At 35.3% G+C, this 18,811-nt stretch overlaps 1 pseudogene; it reads left to right on the top strand.

Annotated features, from left to right (window-relative positions):
- LOC131875206 (uncharacterized) overlaps positions 1 to 18,811 on the top strand; it is an 82,334-nt pseudogene that overhangs the window by 36,177 nt on the left and 27,346 nt on the right.

The following is an 18,811-nucleotide window of genomic DNA, read 5'->3' on the forward strand; positions in this document are numbered from 1 at the left end:
CATTCTTTGACAGGCGTATGTTTGATTGATAATTTTTTTGACAAGGCTCCTACAAGAAACTGGTTAAGCTGTGAAAATATCAGGCAGACAGAAGATGATTCAGGGTTAGCGTTAGTATCATCAAAATTTAATTCAAGAAAAACCCTGAAAAGTAATTTGTTTTTCAAAAGATCCTAATCTAACTCCTCCAACCTACAAGAAATTATTAGAAACCTGCAAGAGGAAAAAGTTAGTGAAATATCAAATCTCTTGGTGGGCTTACACAAGCCTAATTTCAAATCTTGGTTACAAATTTTTCACTCCTAATGTTGAAATGCCCTGAAATTTGAGCGTCTGAAATTTGGAAGATCCTCCAAAAACTAGATTTTGCATTATAACTCCTGGAGATCCGAAATCCCTCTCAAACATCTTGACAATATATATGGAATATAACTTAAAGTATAAGAAAGAGAGAAGAGAAAAGGAAATATCACTTATACTTAAATGTTATATTCCATATATATTGACCTTCTACAAGCCTTATTTCAAGCAAAATCCTAAACAAAAACTCTCTATTTTTCATACGACAAAACAGTAACTCGTACAAGTATTCTCACCTGACCGTACGATAATTCTCATAGAACTGAACGAGTAAAAATAGAAAAAAAAAATGGCAAATCAGTTACTCGTATGATAGAGGATTTCTTCTCGCACGACAAAGGATTTTTGCTCATATGAGAGAGGATTTCTTCTTGCACGATAGAGGATTTATGCTCGCACGACAGAGGATTTCTGCTCGCACGAAAGAGGATTTCTGATCGTACGACAGAGGATTTATTCTTTCACGATAGAGGATTTCTGCTCGTACGACAGAGGATTTCAGTTCGTACGACACTTTCAGTTTGTCGTTTCACACTAGTACATTCGGGTCAAAATTTCAACGGCAAATCATTGTCATTCTGATGCAATTTCGTCGCACTACCGACAAAAATAGCGGTCAAAATTTTTTTGTCAGAAGTTCCGACTATCCTTGTGGTCGTCGCAATTCCGATATCCTCTCTAACCTTTTCAACGACCGCCATGGATGGTCATACCCACAAAGAATACCGTCGCGATCTCGGCCTTCCGTCGGAATTCCGACATCAAAGGGTAAAAATTCCAATGAGGATGTTGTGCATCTGACGACACTCCTAGGTCGGAATTACGATGGCCCCATGAGAGTTCTGATGAGGATGTTGTGCATCTGATGACACTGCTCTGTCAGAATTTTTACCCCTTGAAGTTGGAATTCCGACAGTAGGCCGATTTTTTGGAAAAAAAAAATTATAGAAAAAGATTTCTCTACTATCTCTCTTCTCTATCCCTCTCTACTATCTCTCTTCTCTCTCCCCTCTCTAGGTCTCTTTCTCCATCCCTCTCTTCTTCTCTCCCTCTCTACTTCTCTTTCTCTACCCTCTCCAGGTCATTATCTCTTCCTCTCACCCTCTCTCATCAAAAGAGAAATACAAACTTGCATGGCCTTATAATTCATGAGTTGAAGTTTGAGTTTAACATTTTGGAGGTAATTTTCTTAGACTATTCAATGCCCATTCTAGCTAAGGTCAATCAAAATTTAAGATAAACCTATGGTAAAGATGAGGATCTCGAGTTCATTGGTAGAGGACTCCACTTTTGATGGGAGAAAACCCTAGTATTCAGTTTGGTAAGCTCTAGTCAAAGGTGCAGTATGACAGCCACGTAGAAGGAGAACCATGACATGTTGCAAAATTAGAAGGGATATTATAACAAAGAGTAGCTACGTGTCTGGAACATTCAAAGCATTTCATGTCTAGGCTAGCTATCTTCTTTACTCTAGTCTAGGATTTCACATTTTTGAGAAAGCATGATTTGTATGGATGGTTTGTTTGTTTCAAATGAAGTATAGTCCAACCTCCACAAAAATAACAATGACAGTAAGGACTAGTAGAGTAGTCTGTTAGAAGGTTTAGACATTGATAATAGTGTCTAGGTTTTCCCCAATTCTTGAATAGAATTAATAGACAATCATAAGTATAGAAAGGAATAGATTACTTAGAGCTTGTAATGAAGAAGGGTTTTGAATTAAAAAGACAATGATAAGAGTTTTTTTATGGTTCAAAACACAAAGACAATAACAACAAAAAATTACAAGTTATAGGGTTGCATTGAGTAGGTTTGATTGATTATTGAAGAATATATTGTGTTTCTCTATCAATAAATAAGAGGTCTCAAGAAGCTAAAGACAATGAAAACTAATTGATGGGAAACCTTTTGACTGTCAAGAAGTGATTGCTTCAGATGAAAGTAGTGATAACAAAAATATCAACAAAAGAACAACCAATAAATGATAAATTTGCAGTGAGATCATAGTGCCTAAATCAGTCTAAAAGCTTATAAGGATCAGAACCAAGCCATATAAGCTTCAAGAACAATTTGAGAGCATCAAAGACATCTACCAGACATTAGAAATTGTCAAATCAATGACACAGTAGCCTCATTACAGTCTTATGTTGTATTAAATAGCAAAAGCCAAGTCTAAGATAGTGTTAGAAGGTGTGTGAGAGTCTTCAACATGGATAACTGATAGGTATAACACTGAGAGCAGCGATATATGAGATTTGATGAATGACAGTGGCCATGATATGGAGATGACAGTGTCAAGTATCACTGTCAAAGCATGAATAGAGGTCCTAATCTGAGTCTTTTCAAGAGAGAACAATAAATATGAAGCACCAAGGTCTACAGTTAGATCAGAGACAACCATCTAGCAGCCCAAAAAAGAATCAAAAGGCTGTGAAAGGTCAAAATCACAGTATTTCTATAGCCCATGAAGTTCTAGAAGATGTGCAAGGGCAGTTCATAGTGCAAGGTCATAGGTATTTAGTGTCATAATTATTTTCTTCACCCCCAGATCTTGATGAAAGATAAAAGGATGCCATGACACAAAGTGAAAAGTCTATAGCACTGATAAATAGGTTAGCATTATGTCATATGCATACAAGACATCATGAAGCAAATTTGACAGTAATAAAGTTGAAGCAGTCATCAACTCAAGCATAATGAAGGCATGGACACTGAGCATGCAAAAATATAATTGATAACAGTGGTGAAATGATTAATGTTGTATCACAATTTGATATCAAACTGTCTATGAAGATGGTCGTTGAAAGGTTTAGTGTTGGTTTTAAAGGTGAAAACATTGCATGAGGTCTGCCACCATAAAGGAAATACAAAGCTACAAATAAGATAGTGACCATTCAAAGATAAAGCTACAAAGAACTATCAAAGAAACCACAGTCCAATGAAGAATCAAGAGACAACAGGCCTAAGTGTAGTCTCAGATATTTGAAAATGTCATTATGGATAGTTAAGAAAAATAAATGCATTCATGATATTTTCACTCAACAAAAGAGAAGGGTTTGTATTCATCAAAGATTAGTTGAAACACTTGTGAGAGAGAGATCAATATCCATCAAGCCATAAATAAGATAATCACCATTACAAAGCACGATGAGTCAAAAAGGAAATCAAGAATTATCAGTTCAAAGGATAAATAGGTGAATCTTCTCTTGTTGATAATCTCTAGTGATGGTGTATAGGATCCCTGTTCCAATCTCAATGTGCCAAAGCTTGATGAGAAGTCATGGATTAGAAGTTACAAATGCCTTAAACAGTTTTCTATTGAGAAGTCAAATCAAGACTCAAATCCACAATGGTAAGATACAAACAACGATGATAGTCAAGGAGTCATTCATTGTAGGGTTTTCATAAAATTTTATAATATGGTATGAGCAGTCTAAAGAACTATGACACTTCACTGAAAGGAGCAGCATATCAGTCCTTATTGGCATCAAATTATACAAATGACAACTAGGGATGAAGCTACAGGAGACAATCACTATCTTAGTTTAAGACCCTAGAACAATATAGCCCCAATGGAGAAAGCAAAAATCAAAACTTATGAGAAGTCCTAGAATCCCACTAAAATCTTATTTGCAGTCGCAGAGTTACAAGATCAAAAGCATATAATGGTAAAGATGACCTAGGGTTCTCTTTTTATTATTGAGACAATATTATGTGAATATGATAGTTTAGCAGTCCTCGAATGCATGTGAGTAGTCCCAATGAAGAAACAATACCATTAGGGTATTATAATAATTTTTGAAACTTGCAATCATGTTAGATAAAACCCGCAATCATGTTAGACAAGTATTGAAAGTATAATTCATAGAGCAACCATTTCAACTAGGTTTAGATAGCATATATTCATAACTATTTCAATTTTATGTGAACTACACAATATCTATAATGCATAATTGGAGTTAAACCATAATAGGGCTTGGATGAGAAACATGATAGGGCACCCTAAGCTGTCCACATGCTAAGCCCAAGAGCGGATATACCCTATCTCCTACCCTATCTCGTTGAATTCATTCCTACACCAAGTGACTATGAACAAAAGCGTAGGTATTTAACAACAATGACATGGTCCATGGACTAGTGATCCTTCTCTTGATACTCCATCTACAAATGAGAACATCTCTTGTACACGTTGCTACTTTAGAATTAAAAGTTGCTTCTTCTAGAACTTTCCATGATTCTTTGCAATAGGATTATATGTCTTCTAGATTCACCCCACTAGGACACATTCATATCAAGCATCTTTACTTTTTTGAAAAGTAGACCACATTTCAGATCTAGATGACACCATAATGACTTTGATTTCCTCTTGCAAGATATTCCTCCATCATGTATTGCTTCATCGAAGTTCAAATTTTCTTCTTCAAGGGCTCTCAATGATTCTCTATATAGGATTCTTCGTGTCTATGAGATCCACTTCATTGGGAGGCCTACTTAAACATTTCACATCTGTTTGTGGACTCTCACCTTTCAAACATTTCACATCTTATAATTGAGCTTCACTTTGTTTCGAGAATAGTTTAATATTCTCTACTTAACAGGGCCAACCACGTGAAGGTGGAAGCTCATTTGGCCCCTCCCCCCCCCCCCCCTAACATCACTCTAAATTCCCCGTTAACATCTAACATTCATTCATTCTTTCATTCATTCTTTCATCCATTATTAAAATATAACATTCATTCATTATCACATAACGTTCATTAACACATTTAACTTTCATTAAAATGCAACATTCATCAATAATCATCAACACATATCATTCATGAACATTCATTAGCACATAATTACATTCATTACACATAAAAATCAGTCATTATCAAATAAGGTAGATTACAATCATTTCTTTCTTTGTTTATTTTTTGAAGCTATGAAAAGACTAAGTGGAACATCGGTTTCTTCATCATTTCCCCCATCTGCGGATGTTATGCCCTCTTCTCGTGCTCTTGATGTATGCCTAGTCCTATAGAAAGGACGAGGATGCTGAACCAAAGGGGGGTCCTCTGCAATAACAAATAATTGGGTTAAATTCAAAACATTTTTTTATTATTGTTACAAGTATTTCATTAATTTAAAGAACACAACCGTTACACTCTTTACCTGATGGGGCCACATCATCTTCCACATCATTTTGTCTAGCCTCAACCTCGACATGCTGAGCACCCTCTAGATCCTCTGGAGTTGAAATACGAAATGTTACATTAATCAATACACCAATTGCAAATAAAATTTGTTTAAAGGAATAACAGTGGTCCTCTTTACCTGATTGGGGAACATCATGTTCCTGATGTTGTCTACCCAGATCATGCTCTAAAATATTAACAATAAAGGTTACATTAATTACTACACTAATTTTCAATTTAAGATGTTTAATTGTATTAATAATTACATAAAAAAATTTGAATAGCAAATGAATACCTCCACTACTAGGATGCACATCCGGACCTTCATGTACAGGTTCTGTTCCATGATTATCATGCTGCATTGCAATGTCACATGCAGTGTTATCATTGCTTGCTTATTTAAAAAAAATATAGTCAGTTTATGTTGAAACTTAACATCAAATAGATTATTGGTTAAGTATTCAATTTGAAATAATTTTCATTTAGTTTAATTACCGTTGTGACAAATGCATCAGAATCTTGTGTTTGCCCACTCAATTCTCATAGCCGTTCAGCCATGGCTATATAGCCTTGTTGGTAGCCAATTCTCTTGCCATCTTCTGTGGGCGCTCTATTGAATTCAGAGCCCTGCATTTTTGCTTAGTATTGTGAATTTTGCTTGTATTGTTTGATAAAAAAAAATTGTTTACAATTTATAAATATTTTGATGTGATACTTAATTTACTGATTCTTACAATTCGTGCAGCAAGTTTCATATAACCACCAGAGCCGAGTTTGTGTTGCCCATGCTTTTCTTGTCTTGCCTTGGTTGCCTTTGACGTGTCACTCAATCTATGAAAAGTTTGAAATATGTTAGATTATATAAATATAATGAATAATTAGTACATATTCACATTCTTAATAGTATCACATACCTTCTTCTGGCGTCTGGTGGTGTATTTCCTTTTTTCCTTTCAATTCTCTCATTTGCATCCAAAATTAGGTCCTTCCACTCCCTCTCTGGAATCATGGGGGGACGCTCATACTTTACGTTCTTCTCTAAATGTGTCCTGTATTGGTCCCTCACATACTTCAGATATGTGCCAGCTTTTTCCAGGAGCTTAGTCTTGTCGAATGTGTCATTTCCAAACAACCCTACCATACGGTTTGTGAGTTCATCTTTTAACTTTTTTTCTTGGTCATTCCACCTTTAAAGCAAAAACAAACCTGTTAGATTTAGAAAGAAACTGAAGCTACCTTTGATATAGTTCAAGAAATGGATAAAAAGAAAACTATTCTAGCAATGATATGAAATCAAAATAGTGGATAAGGGTTAGTTCACGTATTATGTTCCACCTTTTAGGTATGGTGGGCCCAAATATCTGCAATGAAATGTCATTAAGATTTTTATAAAAAATATCATTTCCTGCAAAAAAAACATGGGATCATTAGTCCAAAATGAGTGATCAGTAAGTAAATTACAATTAGACTATATATAATAATATTTTTAAAGTACCTGGAACCTTATGTATCTTCAAGGGAATCAATTCTTCGTCGCTCACCACCAATGTGGCCTGCAACGTTCCCGTACTAGCAATACGAGAAGATCCAGGAAATGATGGTATGTTATCAGCAGTACTCGCCTCTGGCGCATCCTCATGTGCATCTCCTGCCACAGTAAATGAATCCACTATGAAATGCCTCCAAGAAAGAACACTTCAAGGGTAATAAACACATAACGAAAGAGAGAGAAAAAGAGGGATCTACCACCAGTGGGCGGGTCAACATGAGCCGGTGCAATAGACGATGTCTGCATGCTACGTGTTGCCAATATTGCATTTGGCAATACAGTTGGGCTCGACCTTGGACCCAAGTCAGCACCTGAAGAGTAATACATTAAATATGTAAAACATTAAAAAAACAAGTTCACAAGTCCAAAGGAGTGGTTATAATATATAGAACATGGTCATCACCTGAACTACTCGCAATACCTGATCATCGCCACCAGGATGATGAGGCCCTATAAATTTCTGTAAAAACAACACATACATATTTTAGTTAATGACATAAAAGAGATAAAAATATAAACCATTATTGAACTTTTGTTATGATTAAAGCTTTCATTACTGCTTACTTGCAATTTTTCCATTGTCGTCAACAATAGTTGCACCCTCTTTGTTATCTCATCAGTCTGAGGACTTATGGTTGCCAAATCAAGAATCTCTTGCCTAATTTTTCTAATATTCTTTTGTACAAATTGCATAGGGTTTGCATTAAGTCCGATGTCATCAGCGCATAACATTGTCGAGTGCCCCACATCCCTATGGAGGTGCTGAGGTACTGCAGGTTCCTTTCCCTTATCCCGAACATCCATCTGTGACAAGAATATAATTAACACTATCAAAATTACTTCAAAACACTCAAGCAAATATCATAATGTAACAGTTTGATTCTATCTAATTTGTACAACTACAGTGAAGTTTACCTGCTCCGTAGAAGTGTCGGGACCTACACCCCTATCTGTGCTATGTGGTGGATCCATGTGACCCTATGACAAAGAAAAAATATAAAAATGTTAGCAAAATGAAACCAATAGACTTAGCAAAAAAACTTAATAATACAATGGTTTATTGGATTCATTAATTGGAAGTTGGCTTAAATGGTATATATATAGTACGTACCACCCCCATGATAGTAACTTTGTTTGTATCTATACGATTCAAATTGTAATTGATTAGTAGCTCTTCCCCTACACTTATTGATTTTATCGCACATACAAACACACAATTTCCCTCACGTGCCTCAAATATGCAATTGGGTTGCTTATTAGTTGACCCAGGTCGTGTACTATTTATAAAACCTGCAATATTCCCTGTTGCTTTTGGCCTTCCATCAATGTATACAACCACTCGTTTACTTCGATCATTATCTTTTTGTTGTATATAATTGGCTGACAGTGCATACCTATGCATACTTTTTTTATATCGAACAATCTGCATCCAAGCATTATAATTGTAACAAGGTCCAACAAACTCCATCAATTCAGCAACTTTGTTGTAACAGACCTTTATGCTGTCCATGGAAAATAGGCCGAAACCATGTAACGACGAAGGTGCTATGCGATATATCCTCTCATTAACACAAAAATTAGTGTTTATTGGAGGAAGTTCCTTGGGTACACATTGTTTCAGTAGATGTTTGTACCTCAAGGGCACCTCAATGTCGCCTTTGGTCTCATCATCATAAGAACATGACCCCCCTTGAGCAAGAAAAAATTCCATGCATTTATTGAATTTTCTTCTAATCTTTTGACCTCTAGTTGATCTCCCTATTTGAGATCTACTACATGTCTCACTTTCCTCTTCTATTCCTGCATTTCCCTCACTCGAGGAAGACACATCTGACAAATACCTATTTGGTGATACCTCTGCACCATCAAATGAGAGAGTTAGTTGGTAATGAGAGAGATATTTTGAAAATGAGGGTAATATTGATGAAGAAGTCGGCCATAAAGTTGATGTTGAGATTAAAATTTGAGTAAGTCCAACTAGGGCCTCAAGTGTTGATAACTGTATTAGATTTGCTGCTAATGTTGATGTTTGAAAAACTGAGGAAGTTTGTTTTTCTTGTAATTTTTTAAAAATATATTATTTCTATAAGGTTTATTGACTTATACCTATCGATCCATGAGATTGTGCAGGATCCTCGTCAAAGGGGTTCAGGTTCCTGCACCATCAATTGAGCATCATAAGCATTACATTTGTAATTTGATAAACAATAAATACTGCAGTATCATAAGCATCATAAGCATCACATATGTATCATCATATATGTAATTGAGCATCATAAGAATCACATATGTATCATCATAAACATGTAATCCATCACATACGTATCATAAATCACCATCCATCACATAGCTAATAAGTAGTCCACATTCCATAAATAAACACAAAGTTCAAAAAATGTCACATGTATCATCATAAGCATGTAATCCATCACATATGTATTTTAAATCACCATCTATCACATAGCTAGAGGTGCATCATGAATTAATTAAGTAATGGCATTAGAATTCAAAACATATGAATTATTTATGTAACCATATAAGTCAAATCAATTTCTATCAAGATATCAATATTAAATAGATAATATAATAATCGCATCTCATACATTTCATTCATGTCATTGATATTCTTCTTCATCCAACTCATCATCATGAACATCATCATCATCATCATCGTCGTCGTCGTCATCGTCGTCGTCGTCGTCGTCATTGTGTTCGTCATCGTCATCGTCATCACCATCACCGACACTTTCACCATCACCATCACCATCACCATCACCATCACCATCACCATCACCATCACCATCACCATCACCATCACCATCACCATCATCATCAGCAGCAGCACCATCATCATCATCAACTTCTTCTTCGTGTACATTTCCATCAGGAACATCATCGAGTAATTGCCGATCGTGATCATCTATATCATCTTCTACTTCTTCGGTATCTTCTTCTTCCATCACATTATACATTATCGGCCTTCCTCTTGGATCATGTCTAACAACAAATGACCAACCCGGTTTATGTGGAACCTCCGAGTAAAATACCTGCTCACATTGACTTGGAAGAACATAGGGCTCATCCCCAACTCATTCAAACGACCTTGTATTAACCATTGTAAATCCATTATCATGTTCGATAACAGTTCTATCAGGATCATTTATATTCAGTCGTAGCCTATACCATTTGACGACGAACATAACTAATTTGAAGGAATTAAAGTCACACTCAAGTATATCATCCAAAATGCCATAGTATCGATTTTGAGACACTTGAGGATGTATGTCGTTTCTAGATGAAATATTGGTCACCTCAAATACTGTAGTTATCCCAGAATCACAAGTTTTCTTCATGTCATCCAACTGTTTGATGCGAAATTTATGACCATTGCAGCACATAGCCTTGTGGTGTTTGACCTACAATATGTCTAACATATTAAAATTATTGCATCATGAGTTGACAAACATACAGGTGATTAATAAAATTATACGTACCTATTGATCTCTTCAACCATATGCTAAATCAATTTCCCTTTGTGTAACATTGGAATCTCCATTACGATGAGCTTCTTTAACCAATGAAGCGACACCATCCCATGTTAATGTGTGACCAGAATGTTGACATTGTTCAATCCACACCGTCATCCAATCAAGATTGTTTACAATATACAAATGTAGCGCATCCCACTCCCGACCAACTGTACAAATAATTAATAGACCACTTACAATTGATTTATTTAGAAAATGAAGAATTAATTTACTACAATAACATCTTATAATTACCTCTCACTTTCTTCAATCTACCTTTCCCCATCAAGTGCTCCCCTTCGAATTTATTAATGGGGTTGGGATCCCAAATGCGATCTATGTGGATTTTTGCTGCAAACTTAGGAAGATATTCAGTAATGTACACCATAGTTTGGTATACCATATATCCCTCCACCATAGAACCCTCAGGAAGTGCTCTTTGTCGAACCAAAGCCTTCAAAAATTTCAAGTGCCTCTCAACCATCCACATTGACCTAGTCTGTACAGGTCCACACAATTCGATCTCCTCAACTTGGTGTATGAGGTAGTGTTCTTGTGCATTGAAAAAAGTTGAAGGTAGACACTTTTGCATTTCACACATTAGATGAGGGATTTTTCTCTTCCAATATTTTATATCTTCCTTGTGGATTTCTTTAGATGACAACCACCTAATTAAAGAGATTGAAGACGCAAAAATATATAAACGAGACTTTACAAAATAATATACAAATATATTGCATAACAAGTAAAACAAATGGCAAATATTATATCTATCCAACAAATTGAACAAACATCACTACTTACCTCATGTATTTTCCAAGATCATATATGACTTGGTTGATATTATTGTCGAAGTGGTCTGGGAGAGATAGAGGTAGAACGTACTGCAACAATTATAAAATGATCTTTTCATTATTTTCTAACATAATACAATGAAAAGTACATGCACAGTATACAAATATATAGTAAATACACAAGAAGGCGAATTACCTTAATGAAGGTATGCCAATCATGCATTTTCATCCCTGGCCCAAATTCACTCTTCTTTGATATGAGATTGTTTATGTTTGCAACAAATCCTGTGGGAAATCGAATTTTTCATATGACTTCTTTTATAGAATTGCTTTGCTGCTTTGTTAATAACCAACGTAGGGCACTTATATTAATCTGATCTCCATTGCTATTTGATTGAATGACATTTTTCATTACATGATTGGATTCCACAATGTCACTACAAATTTTGACAATTTTTTCTTTGTCACGCCTTCCATCCAATATTTTCCATAATGTCTCTGTTATATTCTTTCCAATATGCATTGTATCAAACAAATGCACAATTTGTAGCTGCTCGTAGTAAGGCAACCTACTGAATTGTCTGGGATAACTTTTTAGTCCCTTTGGAAGGTGGCCAACCATGCCTTGACGACCTTCAGTATCATCAATTACATCATCAGTAAACAAAACACGATAGAAAAATTCAAATTCCAAACATAAACCATTAGATGGAATGACATTACCTTGACGATTAATTCTATTATATTCCAACTTCCATAAGTGAGGAGTCATTCTTCGTGGCTTTGATGTAGTCTCTTCTTTCCCATTGAAAAGATGTTTTTTAGTATTTCGGTACTTATGATTTTTGTGAAGGAAGTGCCTATACTCATCAAACACCTACTTTCCTAAACTTTTTGAATGACGGGATTTCATCTTTGGACCACAAACTGGACATGCAAATTTTCCCTTTGTTTGAAGACCTACAAGATAATGTATAATTCTATTAAATCTGTTAATTTTTATAATTATAATTATCATGCGCAACTTGAACACTATAACGTACCACAAAAATGTGTTAGCCCTGGGGCATCATGTATTGTCCATACAAGCATTGCATGGAATTGAAATTGTCTTTGTCCTATTGGTCTAGAGATGTCATACATGGTCACACCATTCCATAACTCCAACAACTCATCGATAAGAGGCTCAATATATACATTCATATCTTTAACTTGGTACTTGCCTAGTGGAATGAACAAAAACATTACATAATTATTATGACCATTTTACTGCAATATTTATAATTAAATGTAGATGACTATTAAATGATAAAATACCTGGAACAATCATTGCCAACATTATGTGCTCCCTCTTTATTGACATCCATGGAGGAATATTATTGTTGATAACAAAAATAGGCCACACCGAGTAAACAGCTCTCAACTCTCCAAATGGATTGACACCGTCCGCTGCCAATGAAAGCCTGAGATTACGAGGTTCTTCTTTAAAGTGTGGCCACTTTTCCTCTATGTCCATAAATGTTGAACCATCCATAGGCATTCGAATAATGTCATCTCGACTTCTATTGCATGCATGGTAATCCATAAATTGTGCCAAGCTAGTGCACCTGAATAATCGTTGCATACGTGGAATAATGGGAATATAATGAAGAACCTTGCGAGGCACCTTTTTTGTTATTTGATCTGTTCGATATCTACTGATATGACATTCAGGGCATTCTGTTCCAAATTCATGTTGTTTATGATATATAATATGATCATTGGGACAAGCATCTATTGTTTGATACTCCATTCCAATATCTTTCATAATGGCAGATAATTCTTGGTATAAGCGAGGTAGAATATTTGATGGTGGTAAGAAAAACTCACCTATCAATCTACAACAACAAAAAAAAAGTTTGAGGTGTTAATATAAAGAATATTAATGGTACATGATTCACCATTTATTAACTGTAATGACATGTATGACACACCTTAACATACGAGAGATTGTTATGTTCGATAAACCATTCATAACCTTCAAGTTCACCAACAACAATACAACAGAGAGAAGAGTTGTTTGGGAGCCTTTGTAAAGGGGCTCATATGCCTTCTCAAGAAGAGGTAAATCATGAACATCAAGGTCATCCTGATCATCATGATCAACTGTGCCAGTACTAAATGTGTCATGGATCAATGTATTTGTACCATCATCTTCAATTGTGTTTTCTAGTGCATGATCGTCATCTTCCATGGGATCATTATCTTCAGCTTCGATTTTCACACCTCCATGTTCCTCCACTTCCAAAACCATATTCTTAGGGTTTTGTTGATCCATACCATGTGCTCTAGGGTGCTCTAGGGTGCTCCACCTATATAAAATTGATATACATAAATAAACCGTGATCATGATCTCATTATCAAGTGATTTCTTATGTATATAAATTGTTAAAACGATATAATGAACAACTTACCAGTGGATGATAATCATGTCCCCCTTCAATGTGACCATGCTGCCTACAATGTTTCTTAGTTGTTTTGATTAGAAGTCTTCTAGTCTTTAAGCCCTTACAAATTTTGCAGGGACAATAACATTTCCCATCACCTTTTCTTTTCAAGTTAGACCATAATCTAGCAATTGTCTCCTTATTTTGTTCTTCGCTGATATTATCTGACATGGTCTTTCTTCATAGGCAAAAAAATCAGGCTATGGAAACTTCAGTGCAAAAGCTTCACAAAAATTCCAAAAAGAACCAAAACCATTGAACTTAATAGAGAATGTATTTAATGTAGCTGATTGTGTGAATTTCTGAGCATTGTGTTTGCAAATTCTTACTAAAAGTTTGCCTGTTGCAGACTTTCTGAGAGACATTTTTGAGTATTCTAAGCAAAGCATTTATTTAAACATACACTTATTCATCCACATTGCAGGGATAACAATACAAGGCTCACATATTGGTCTAAGAGGATGCCATGGTCTCACAAAGTAACCAAGAACCATATGAAATGATGGCCGTCTTGAATCCACACACAACTAGGGAGGATCCATACGATTATGTATGACTTCCCCCTTGTTTGTTTAATGGGATTAGCCAACTCCAAGACATAGCCATCAATAATCACTAAGAATGTACAAGTGGATTGTAGCTACCCATACAACAAACACTTACCCCTATCCTCAAATTTTCCCAATGTTTGATTCCTTATATACACTCATCCAAGATTATCTATGTCGATCTTGGTGAGGAATCACATCACAACAAAGAAGGCAACATTTAAAAATAGCAAGAGTTTCACTAAACTACCAAAGATCATAAATATTGAAAGAAAGAAAAAATAGTAACAATAATAAGTCAAATAAATTTGTTCAATTCCAATAGCAAATCAAACATAGCCACAATAACTACACAATAGAGAAAACTCACAATAGTGATTAAACTAATTCAAACAAGATAAAATAAAATTGTTGGCCCATGCAACAAAGATGAGAGATCATCAATAATTGAAGGAAACTTCACAATCCTTAAAAGTGCACATTACATAACTATACGACTAGAAATTGTGGCTAAATAGAGTGAAGATTCATCATGACTCCAATAATAGTCCCTCATGTGTGCATTTGTGGCATGAACACAAAAAATCCCACATGGCATGGCCATGTACCTAATGGAGAAGACATGCCTAGGCTACATGCCCAAAAACATGACTATAATAATAGTCCCTCATGCATGCATTTGTGGCCTGCACACTACAAATCCTAACATATCATGGCAATACACCTCATAGAGAAGACACACCTAGGGCCACATTGCACATAGCAACGTGCCTCACAAAGAAGACATGCATAGGGCACATGCCACATAGCAATGTGTCTTATGGAAAAATGTGCATGCATGTCACACACCAAAGCTATATGTATACATCATGAGGCACATTCATATGTTATCAAACACAACATATTGTATCTAACATGAGTTCCTCTCTACATGTCTGCAAATCTTCCAACACCAATCGCCACTAAGAAGGAATAATATAAAATGCATCTTCAAATATTTGTGTGTGTGTGTGGAATTGTGTCTTTGAACCCAAATCGCTACCATCAACAACATGTAACCATCACCTACACTATATCAAAACATAAGTATGGTGTGACCTCATATCTATTTGCATAATGTCAAAACACATGCAAACATGAAAATCATCATAGCATGACAAAAATCAATCTCCACATGTTGGAACAAAGATATAAATAAGATAATAGGGTAAGAGGAAACCTGTACCAAGAACCACATACCAACTATCGGCAATGCCATCAAGATAAATGTAGGATAGGATACCACTATGAGCCATCCAATGGTCCATTCTATGAGGAGAACTAGGGGATACTATCTTTGAAAGGTGTGGTCAATAGAGATAATCCCTACTAATGCCACAATATGTCACCATAGCTTCTTGAGTTTTCCATTCTTCTACTTAACACCACATTTATTGAGTTCCTCAACAGCGAGGTTGGTTCTCAATAGGATGCACAAACATGTAAGCACACAAGCATGGTTTCATCATACTTGTATAGAAATACAAATTCATTTTTCTAGTTAATTACTTAGTGTAAAAATAACTCCATTACATAACATAGGGCAATAATCACCATAAGTTTTCAAATAAACTGCCCAAACATCAATTGGAGTTACCCTTTCTAAGGTACAAACATAATTTATTTATAACTTCAAAATTAAAATAATCACAATACATCCAAGTAAGTTCAATAGTGCATGGAAATAGACAACATGATCCATAATTAAACCCATAAATTACCCTAATTGGATATGCTAATAAAATGGTGTCTCAAATAATAGAGATTATGTTGGACCTATAATAGAGATCTGGACTTTGTTTCATCATACACAAGCATGGTTTCATCATACTTGTATCCAAATACACCATCCATAGATAGGTACTCAGTACCACAATCTCATGGGTACCCTTTTAGCTGAATTTACCCTATATTTAGGTGAATCTACCCTTGTATCATTCCTTGATCTAGTATGTCATTCCACCAATCAATAATTTTTCCATATTCTTGGGAGAATACACTATCCCTTAGGTGAATATGCCATATCCTTAAATGAATCCTCCTTGTCATCATCCTAAGTCCTCTTTTTGTTAAGTCTTATCCCTTCATCTTTAGGAAAATCCACCTATCATTATGTGAATCTGCTTAGTCTCTTAGGTGAATCTATTTAATCCAATTCACCCACTCTCACAATCGCAACCTATTTAATCCTATTCCCCACATTCCCCTCCTCAATAACCTCTGAAAATGGAATCACCAATCTCTACCCTAAACCTCATACTACTAATCTCCCTCATTCCCCTCGCATACACATCCTCTCCTCCCTCCTTGGCCCTCACCCTAACTTTGAGGCGTAGACCAACTCAAACACCACACACAATCCTGATATCCACCCACCCCTGGTTTCCTTGTCCGGTATCTAGTTTCTATCTATCCCCGGGTAATGGTTTACCCGCCTTCCTGTTCATGGATTAGCGGTTCCGGCTTCCATCCATATATGGAATGACAAGTTTCTCAATTTTGGTTGTACAACTATCAAACTATAGGTAGGGTGGGATAGCAATAGTTCCGGGAAGTAATAGTTGCTTGGACACCCAAACCCGAAGACACAACAACCAATTCCAATCATGGGGTAGCATCAAAGAATAATCAAAGGGGGTTTTAATCGCAAAATGGGGTAGCATACACACAACATGTGAACTGTATGACGGAATACCTCAAAGAGATGTCATTTCATGGAATTTTAAGATGGCAGGATATGCACAAAATGGATTAATTCAAAAAAAAAACCAGTTGCGAAAAAAAATTAGTTGCCTTCATTGAAAAACAAAGAGTTCTTACCTTGCTTGTGCAGAGATCGCTCCAGTAGGGGGGGGTACGGAGGCAAGACGACTTCAGTTTGCTTTCAAAATGAAAATGCCTTGTGTTTTTTTTTTAAATAAAATGCTCGAGGTCGTCGGAACTCTGACGAACACGAGCATTTTTAAAAAAAAAATCAAATTTTCACACAATGCTCCTTGTCCATCGGAAACCTCCGTCGGAATTTGACCCCAAATGTATTAGTGTCAGCCTGTGAGAAATGTCGTATGAGATGACGCAGAGGCTGTATGGCCAAAAATCCAAAAAGTCGAAAAACCTGAAAAAATAACAAAAATAAAAAGTCAATCTTTGGAGGCCGAAAAATGTAGTCTTCTACCCCATGATGGGCGCCAAAAATGTGTGTGTGAAAAGGGGACCTATATCTATATCTAAAATACACAACACTTCAATTAATTCATTAGATGCATGGTTAGTAAATCAATAATCGATGAATAATAAACCATTACAAAGCGATCCATTGCCTTCTATTAGATGCGATTTTAGATTGCTCTCAGATTGCTAAGCTATCCAGTGACTAGACAACACCTAAACGAAGGATTTTTAAATCTATATGAGCATGCATATGAACTAGGTGAATGCAAGATTAATCTAACATGATTTAAGTAATATATGAATATTTAAGCTAAACGATTTAAGCAATATGAAATATGCAATATCTCAATGCAAATTCTCAATGAACCTAGAGCAAAAATAGCATAATAACAATATATTTTCCAGGATTTTTGAATGAGAGATGAGAGCCTGAATTTATAGAAAATTTAGAAAGAAACCAAAGGCTGAGATCAAATGATGATGAGCGGTCAAGATTTTCCAAGAGGAAGCACAATCCAGGTGAATTGATGTGATTGGATGCTTTTCTCAGTTTTAAAGGAAATTGAACTAAAATTAAGATAAAATCAAGAAAAAAACTGATTTATTCTCTATTTCATTCAATTTTAATATTTAATTGTTTTAATCGCTTTCTTTGAGATTATTTATCAATTTTTATTTTGTTTTTCAAGATTATATCCAATTGATTTCTTTTCTCAAATTTTAATTATTTTTTGTCAATTAATTCCTTTTTTGAAGATTTGTGCTCATAATTTCCAATTCCTCTTTCTTGATTTGTTTCCTTTTTTGAAGATTTATGGCAAATTGATTTATTTAATTAAATATGCTAGGATATTTAATAAAATAAATAAGATAATTGTTTAAAAATGATTTACTTGGAATGATCAATTAATTAAATAAATATTTAATTAATATTGGTCGATTAATTTTGCCATGTGACATTTGATGATTAAAGGATTAATTGTGTGCTCAAGGTTTATTTAATTGCCTTTGGTTAGGACCTTGGTGATGTTGTCGAGATTAGGGGCTCATGGTTTAGATGACCATTTTTAGGGTATTACAATATGTTGTGTAAACTTGTGTGAATTGTCTCATATATGCATTGTTCTTAATCTAATCATAAATTTAACAATGGTCAAGGG

The sequence above is a fragment of the Cryptomeria japonica genome, chromosome 4, assembly GCF_030272615.1.
Source record: "Cryptomeria japonica chromosome 4, Sugi_1.0, whole genome shotgun sequence".
NCBI classification, from domain to species: Eukaryota; Viridiplantae; Streptophyta; class Pinopsida; order Cupressales; family Cupressaceae; genus Cryptomeria; species Cryptomeria japonica.